The sequence below is a fragment of the Nicotiana attenuata genome, unplaced genomic scaffold (genome assembly GCF_001879085.1).
Source record: "Nicotiana attenuata strain UT unplaced genomic scaffold, NIATTr2, whole genome shotgun sequence".
In the NCBI taxonomy this organism is placed as follows: Eukaryota; Viridiplantae; Streptophyta; class Magnoliopsida; order Solanales; family Solanaceae; genus Nicotiana; species Nicotiana attenuata.
In genome coordinates, this window is record NW_017675074.1 from 18370 (window position 1) to 28505 (window position 10136).

Sequence of the window (10136 nt, forward strand, 5' to 3'; positions counted from 1 at the left end):
TTTGAGATTCTTGATCGAGTGGGAGAGGTGGCTTATAGACTTGCTTTGCTGCCGAGCTTATCAGCCGTGCATCCAGTGTTTCATGTGTCCATGCTTCGGAGGTATCACGGCGATCCAGCCCACGTGTTAGATTTCATCACTGTCCAGTTGGACAAGGACTTATCTTATGAGGAGGAGCCGGTAGCTATTCTAGACCGGCAGGTTCGTTAGTTGAGATCCAAGAGTTTCCCTTCTGTTCGTGTCCAGTGGAGAGGTCAGCCTCCTGAGGCATCGACCTGGGAGTCCGAGTCCGATATGCGGAGCCGTTATCCCCATCTTTTCCCCGACTCAGGTACTTCTTTCTTTTGTCCGTTCGAGGACGAACGATTGTTTTAGAGGTGGAGAATGTGACGACCCAAAGGGTCATCACCTGTTTTCTTATCCATTCTGTGCTTCCGAGGCCTTGAGAATCTCATTTAGAGTTGCCTCGATTTGCATGCGCAGTCCGGGCGCGTAACCGGAAAGCTTAAATATGAAATTCGGTGAAATATGCAAAATTTTGGTGTTAAAATGAATAAATTTGACTTCGGTCAACATTTTGGGTAAACGGACCCGGACCTATGATTTAACGATCCCGGAAGGTCCATAGGAAAATATGGGACTTGGGCGTATGCCCGGAATCGAATTTTGGAGGTCCCAAGCCCGAGAAATGAATTTTTGAGTATAATTGTTTTCTGAAAATATTTAAGGAAATTGGAAATGAAATCTGATTAGAAAGTGATGGTATCGGGCCCGTATTTTAGTTCCGGCGCCCGGTACAAGTCTTATATATGGTTTAAGCACTTTTTGTAAAGTTTGATTGAAAACGGACGTTGTTTGACGTGCTTCGGACGAAAAATGGAAAATTTAATGTTTTATGAAATTTGGAAGAAATCATGAATTTTGAGGCTTAATTCGATGTATATGATGTTATTTTGGCGATTTGATCGCACGGATAAGTCCGTAGGATATTTTTGAGGTTGTATGCATATTTGGTTTGGAGCCCCGAGGGCTCGGGTGAGTTTTGGATAGGCCGCGGGTGCATTCTTGAACTTTAAAATTTTGTTGGTATGCCTGCTCTGCAGTTTTCGCATTTGCGAAGCAGGTCTCGCAAATGCGAGCCTGACATCGCAAATGCGAGGAAGGGGAATCTGTGTTGTGTTCGCAAATGCGACCAAATGGTTCGCAAATGCGGAACTTGGTATTTCGCAAATGCGACATCTTTTGTCGCAAATGCGAAGTCCTCAATTTTATTCAGTGTTCGCAAATGCGAACTTCAATTCGCAATTCCCATGTCAGGTCGGAGTTCGCAATTGCGAACCCCAGTTCGCAATTCCCATATCTGCAACCTGCATATTTTACACTTAGTCGATTTTTAAGATATTTTCACCCCATTTTCAAAACACAACTCCTTTGGGCGATTTTTCAAGAACAAACCTTTTTCCAAATCAATTGTAAGTTGGTTTTTACTCATTTTTTTCAATCATTAACATCATTTAACATGTTTTCAACTTAAAATCAATAATTTTCGTGGGTGAAATTGGGTGTTTTGGGTAGAACCTAGGTTTTTCAAAAATTGCGGATTTGGACCTCAATTTGAGGTTCGATTTCAAAACAAATTATATATTTGAGTTCGTGGGGGAATGGGTAATCGGGTTTTGGTTCGAACCTCGGGTTTTGACCACGTGGGTCCGGGGGCGATTTTGGACTTTTTGGGCAAAACTTTGGAAAATTCATTTTTATGCATTCAAATTGATTCATTTAGCGTTTATTGATGTAATTAAGTAACTTGTGACTAAATTCGAGCGGATTGGTGGTGGAATCGAGGGGTAAAGCTATAATTGAGACTTGAGTTGAATTCAAAGCATCAAGGTAAGTGTTCGGTCTAACCCTAGCTTGAGGGATTAGGAGTTGAGTCATATTTGCTATTTGCTTCTTGTTGAGTACGACGTATAGGCATGGTGACGGGTATCTATATGTTGGTGTCGAGCATGACCGTGAGTCCTAGATTGATTATTGTTGTGTTCTTAGGTGACACTTCGGATGTTTAATTAATGATTCTGGATATGGAGCAAAGAGTTAGTTTAATCTCATGGACTTTATTTATGCCTAAGGAATTGGTTATAGCTGGTTGTTCCCTTGCCGGGAAATTTTCATGTTGTTTTGTTCCCTTGCCGGAATTTTTGTTGTGATATTGTGTTGGAATGAAAAGGGAGCGGGTGGTACGCCTACCACAAGTTATTAATGAAAAGGGAGTGGGTGGTACGCCTACCACAACTTATCAATGAAAAGGGAGCGGGTGGTACGCCTACCACATGTTATCAATGAAAAGTGAGCGGGTGGTACGCCTACCATAAGTTATTGATGAAATGGGATCGGGTTGCACACCTGCAACGAGATGTGAACTGACAGTGAAACCTGCTGTTATTTCCCTTATCTGTGTTAGAGTTAACATGTTGATTTTCCAGTATTATTCTTAAAGTTCTGTATTATCTGCTATCCCTGTAGCATGTTCCCTCCCCATTGAAATATTTATTCTTGTTTATTTTCCGCTGTATATGAATATAACTGCACAGGTTTATCTGGAGTCTGGTCCTAGCCTCGTCACTACCTCGCCGGGGTTAGGCCAGACACTTACCAGCACATGGGGTCGGTTGTGCTGATACTACACTCTGTGCTCTTTTGCACAGATCCCGATACTGGAGCAGCATACGGTGCGTAGCAGTAGTTTGGGAGCAGGCCTTCAGTCCACGAGTTCCCGAGGTAGTCCTGCTGGCGTTAGCAGGCTTGGCGTCTCCTCTACGTGTTTTATGCCCTGTTTCCTTTGTACCCGAGACAGAGTTTCATTTCTTTATTTTCAGACTTTGTGTTTAGCATTCTTAGATCGTTTGTGATACTGTGACACCAGGTTTTGGGTGGTTGACGTTTAATTTGATGTAATGGATATAGATTCCGGTTATTTCATCGTTGTCTTCCGCTTATTTATTAATTTCCGCTGTTATCATGTAATCGTTTTATAATTGCTAAAGAGAAATAATTGGTTAATGAAGTAATTGAACAAAAGGTTTGGCTTGCCTAGCTCACATTAGTAGCCGTCATCACGAACCCCGAGGGTGGAAAATCCGGATCGTGACAGAAACAAACATATGAAGAAGATTAACCAAAAAATAAGGTGACAATAAAGACCGAATAACTTATAAAAAAATCAGAATTGAAAAGGATAAGTGGAATAGTATTGTCTAAATAGGAAGCTTCGACTAATTTTTTTTTTTTTGGTGCCTAAACTACAATTTCATTTTAAACAAAGAGTAACTTATGATGCACAATATTTAATATTTAGTTCGTAATTTTTACTCGATCTATATTTTTTTTTGCTCAAATTTTACCCCAAGGATTGTTTTAAGAAGAATAAAATCTATTAATAATTTTTTATTTATTACCCTACCCAGACCCCACTTGTGAGATTATACTGGGTCGTTGTTATTGTTGTAGTTGTTGTTGTTGCACGTACACCAAAACTAGTTAACTTATAAATTTATAAATGGCCTAAAATATCCTAAATTTATTGAAGGATATCCATCGCTTCGGCCCAGTAGGCATTCCATCTTCTGGCATTCATCCAATAGGAAAAATCAAAGAGCACTAAAATGGGTTATATCCGAGTCTTTTCAGCAGGGGTGAGCGTTGGCTCGATATTACTTTCGAAAAGTTAAATTTGATTTTTGATATGTTATTTGGTGTACCGAAACAAACTTGTAGTTTTTAATTTTTTTTTTTTACTATCTTTCAAGTAAATATTATCTTAACTTGAAACAATTGATAAACATTTTAATTATGAATTTAAAATTTTTACCAATTCATATGAGTAAAATATAAAATTTATGATTTATTGTACTTTTTGATAATTATCTTATACTAATGATAGAAAACAAAGCTAGTAAAAAAGGAAATTATTTAGTTGCCAAACAAATACGATATTATGTTTAACAATCAAGAAAAACAAACAAAATAGAAAAAGAAGAAGCGTAATATGAGAAGTTGCAAAATTATATGGAAGCACACCATAAACAACATGTTTGAAGGTTAAAGCAAGAGATATGAGAAACAAAAAAATATATATAAAAAGAACATTACTTAATATATATAAAAGTAAAATAAAAAGAAATTAGAGAAATTATATTATCTTGTAGTTACATAGTGTAATTACCACCAATTCTCATCTCCTCTCGAGGATTGGAGAGTGTAATTACACATTCTCAATAGACAAATATGCTAAACTGTATAATTACACCCAAATTCAATTGCTATGCAGCTTTCCAAACATGCTCTAAGTGTAAAGTTGAATTATTTAAATGTCCCATAAAAGCTGAATGACATTTTTATCACTATCTAAACACTATTCCTATTATATTTTCGTACCAAATATAAATTCACCTTCCAATAAATTATCAATGAAGTAGTTAAATGGGAAGTCAAGCATTGGATTAACTTCGGAGAAAAAAAAACATTGGGTTTACCAATTCATTATGCTGTAAATGAGGAGAATTTGAGGAGTTAGAAAAGAAGAAGGTTCTTTCTCATAAATAGATAGAGTATTGTTTCTCATAAATAGAGTATAATTGAGGAGACTAAGTATAAGATTTGTTGACCAGAGTACTGAGTTTAGGACAACATCACTACTTAGTTAGCAAGCTTGAAGTGTTAAATATTTTACACTCTCCGGCTTGAGGGAAGTGTTGGAGTGCTGTGTTTATACATTAGTTAGTATAGGGGTCAATTTGTACATATTAAAAGTTAGATGTATGCATTAGTTATTTAGCATAGTGTTAACAAATTAATTGGTAGTTAGTTATAAATATTTGTATAAAGCTCCTATTTTCTGTTAATGAGAATGAACGACATTTCTTCTCTTAAGGCACTCTTCGATGACTGAAATCTAACATGGTATCAGAGCGGAGAAGATCGATCCTCGAAGTTCTCGTTCAAATTCATTAGGTAAAGCTGAGTTTGTACACAGAGATTTCTATTAGCTCACAACATGTGGTCTTTAGATTTGCGAGACTCACTACAACGAAATTCAGAAGTGGCAAGCAACAATATTTGAATTTATATATTGATACTCAATATATAAATTGAGGAATATTATAATCAAGGAATTTCACCATTTGCTTTGTCTATGAGTAAAGAGGTATGATGAAAGTAGTTTTTAAGATAGTTTTCGTTTAACATGCACTCTAAATCTATACATATTAGCATTGCTGTAGTAAGCTACTAATAATTTTTATTCCATTTTATATATAGATTATTAATTAAAGTGCAAAGTCTAATTCCACTATAGGTATGGTGCTCCTTGTCTTCTATCTTCTCTTTCACATGGATATTGCATGTTTAATTGTAATAATAAGGACAACATTAGCTGGTGCGTATAGGAGAAAGTCAAATATCTGATTATATATAATTACAGAAGTGTATATTATATATAGGATAGAAATAAAGTCGATAATTCTCTTTCCTTTATTTTTTTGAAGGAATAAAAGAAACAAAAGAAGTGACGAAGTGAAGGTATGAAATAAAAATGCCTGGAGTGGAACAAGGAGGAAATCGAAAGAAGTTGAACATATAGAAAGATTACATGTGTATTTGTTAGTGTTGAGCTCTAGTGTCTAACTACATCGATGCATTGAAACTACCTTTGAACTATAAAATTTTGAAAAATTTCCTGTACATGATAAATGATAATTATCACCTCAAGTCAGTTAATTATGCATGAGGCTTTGCCCTAATTTCTTGAAACTTTTTAGCAGGGGTGTTCAGCGAACCGAAAAACCGCACCAAATAGAAAAGTTAAACCAAACTGATTAAAAAATCCGACAAGGTTTGGCATGATTTGGTTTGGTATTGAGTAAAAAAATCCGAACCAAACTAACATATAAATATATAATATTTTATATATACTTTTAAGACTATATTTAGAATTTTGTTTAAAAAATATCTAGAAATATTTGAGATCCTCTCATGGAATGTAATATTTAATAGAACTATAAGATGCACTTATTTTTATTTACTTTAAATAATGGATTGTATCACTTTCTTATTAAATGTATTGCAATGCGTCAATCACTCTTTGTCCTTTCCTATTCATATGTTAAAATTTCTTAATTCTTTTCTGAATTTGATGTGGTATTTCGATAATCTAAAATGACATAGAACATATCATTATTTATATGTCATATTGATTTTTTATGTTTAATTATTAAATTAGGTTAACCTTGAAAGCGTACATCAACCAAAAATTATTATTAGACGACTAAAAAAAATAAACTATTATGTGTCATTAAAAAAAATTCTCCCATAAGAATACTTTAATAGATCATGTGTTTGTTAATTTTTTTAATTTTTAGTAAACATATATTCACTTATCAAAATTTTATCTATAACTTTAATAAAGTAAGATTGAAATAATATTCATGTAAGAAAAAATTCCCCGAAAAATTCGACAAAACCGAATCAATCCAAACCGATATAATTGGTTTGGTTTGGTTTGATAAAATCCGAATCAACCCGGTCTATGTATACTCATGCTTTTTAGTCTATCCTTTCTACGTGTTACAATATTCAGATTTCAGTCAATTATTTAGCTGGTCATATGTAGAATTAATAATTTAAAAAGATCATTTTGTGTTGTGTACTATTTGAGACAAATTTACAAAAAGAATGGCTTATTAACGTTGTCAAAAGTATTTCCATGAACGATATAAAATTAATACTAAAAAAGTTGATAATATTAGGGTAGCCATTTATCCAAACGCCTAAATAAGAAGCCTCACATTTGCCTTGATATCATTTACTTATGAGAAGGGAAGAGGCTAGATCACCTATCTTAACTATATATCTAACGCTAAGACATATAATCGAACTAGTGGGGTTTTTAAATAGGGTTTTGGCATGGTATAACAACATACCTATATAATTGGCAGAATATAGTCATAGTTATCACATTGACATGTTGTAGCTATTCTTATTCTTTTTTTAGTCCTATTTCAGATATGGATGAACAATGACATGTTCAAATTACTCCAACTACGACTGCTCAAATTCAACAAAGGGTACAACGTCGAAGGGTACGCCGTCGCAGCATTTTTTCGTATAATGCTTCTGACTCAAAGCCTGAAATTATCAGGAATATCCCAAGGTCGATACAAAATAACTTAAGAGATCGAAGGGCTGAACGAAGGGAAAGAGAAAAGAAATTTACAGAGCTTAGGCCTGCACTAGATGAACATATTGCAAATTATCAGCTTACTCGAGATGCACTAATTGATGCTATAGACAAAATTATACTATATGATTGGGAAGCCTTATCAATTTTAGTAGATTCACTTGGACAACCTTTAGGTAGTATTTTAACTGACATTTATCACGAGGTTTGGCCAAGTGAACCTTTTTGGGTTTATGTTGTTAAATTTGAAGCTGAGTGGGAGAATCGTCTCTACGACTACCTGTAATTTTTTAAATTAATCAAAGTTTTTTATTTCTTTGAAACATTACCTGTCATTTAACTCTTTTTTTTTTTCTTAACAGCATTACATAACATAAATAACATAATGGAATAACACTAACTTATTCCTTCAAATAATGCAATTTTAACGACATATCAAATGTCTTAAAAGAGGAAAAACATGAATACACACATTACTTTACGCTATTTACTTGATTATATGTAATTCTCATGTATAGTAATACTTTACAATCTGTTTTGCCTCTTTTCAAATCAAAAATTAATGACAAATCTATATATATTTAGGTCATTAAAAATATGAATTCATCCAAAGTAGACTTGTAGTACAGTATATCTTTATAAATGAAAATTCTAACTTCACTTATGTTCCTTTCGGTAAGTTTAAACTATTAATATATATTTATATTGTTCATCCAAGGCAATTGTTCGGGAAGTATCATAGAAAATTAATATGGCAGCAACTATGTTATGATTGAAATATTCACATAAAGTTTACTCACTCTGTTAAGCAAGTAAGTTAATAATTTATTATCTTTTTTTCTACGTATTTTCCGCGCATCGCGCGGGTACTATACTAGTTTCTATATAATAATAATATCAAAGTTCAAAGCTCAGCCGTTCTCATCAAGGTAAGGTAGGTACATCACCTTGTTAACAACCCATCCCCAATAAGTACGGCCCTTTTTCCCACAACACCATATAGTATTTATTTTTGTTGTCATCAACTTGTTTAGACACAACATTTTGGTGAAAGGACTAACAATGAAAAGGGCGGTTGTAAGTTGTTTGGACAAATTGTTTTAACAGAGAGTAAGCAGGAACATCACTCATCCTCCACTTTTTTCAATGTTCAGAGGTGCTTAAGTTTCACATACCATCAGAATCTGAGGTTCTAATTTTCAAATGAAGTATTACTCTCATAGACTCATGTTAAGGAATAAGCTTGATCGTCTACCAAATGGCGACTTGCGTTTGTAGCACTACGAAAGACTAAATGGAAGTGAAAACGTTCCTTATACTTATAAGGCTTAACAATAAGCCTTCAAGTCTAAAAAATGATGTAGTCTTCCAATAGCAGGTAGCAACGTTTCATACCTGCAGAGACTAGATTCAATAGCAACTTAAGTTGGTGTATTAAATTCGTTTGGCTTCCCTGAAGACGCTCCATAGTTGGAATTGAATTTTAGATCTAAAGGAAACTAAAATTTTAACTAGAAATTCCCCACAGACGGCGCCAAATTGTTTGACTCAAAAGATGTTGAACTCTTTTTAAGCAAATCAATCAAAGATGAAGGGGTAAATCCTAATTAAAAATAATTAACTCTAGATCCGAGACAAATAATATGAGTAGAAAAACATAGCCGAGTATAAATGTTGACAGCGATTAAGATCGGATTTAATGGCATAAGTAAAGATGCATTAAGTAACAAAAATATGATTAAAGGAAAAGATTCACCCGATCTTCAGTGAGACGGATCTTCTTTCATTTAATAAAGATCAATGGTAGACAAATACAAGAACCTTATGACCCTTTTTGGATCCGATGAAGGTATGGGATCACTGATCCTCTCAATTCTTTGGAGAGGTGTGTTTACATCTTTTTTTAGAAAGAGGGAGAGGGAGACAGAGAGAGAGCCCCCTTTTTGGGGAAGTCCTCCCCTCCTATTTATAAGGGGAGTATCCATAGAAAATCCTACAAAAAGGTACAATTAGAGGGAATATTCAGTAGAATATTCCTTTTGAGGATCCCAAAGCAGACTAGTTGTTTCATCACGACCTTGGCCTGTCCGACCTTGGCCTTGTTGATGACGGTCCGACCTCAGCTTTATTGACGACGGTCCGACCTTGTCCTTATGTCTTCGCATGCCGAATTTCTTTGGTCTAATTTTGACCCATACAGTGACGACTGACAACGATTAGTATACGCACAACATTTGTAGTAGTGTAGGTGCAACGGGAGATAGTAGGAGAATATGCTTTTCGAATATTCTTTATGTTATATTTTTTATGGTTCAAGAGGGGATTGTCCCTTATAAATAGAGGTAGAAGACTTTGTAAAAGGGGGATCGAAAAATGAATACAAAAAAGACAACTTTTGCTTATTACAGTTCTGGAATCCACACATCATTTTTTATCTTGGTCAATAGCATCCATTACAATATTTCTCTACATTCGAAGTAATTATATTTATGCTTAATCGTTTGATTTCGACATAGTAAGAAGCATTATTCACCTTGTTCATCGCTTGCATCTTTTAATCAAGATTTTATTATGCTTAGCTGAGATTTACCTCTTCATCTTCATTAGTTGAATTAATAAAAAAGGTTTCGATATTTTTTGGTCAAACATATAGATAGATAGATAGATAAATTATACATATATTATACCTCCACAGACTATTTTAGTTTAAGAAGTTGAGTAGGCGGCTATTTGGGTTAATTCTTCTTGGAGAAAACTATAAAGTGGGAAGTGTGCAAATACTCAAATTTTGAGGTGAAATAGCATGGGTTAGCTAGTTTTCGTACTGATAATCGAAAAATAGCCAGCGTTTGCAAAATTATTGAAAAAAGCCAGTATTTTATGCATAGATAAAATTAGG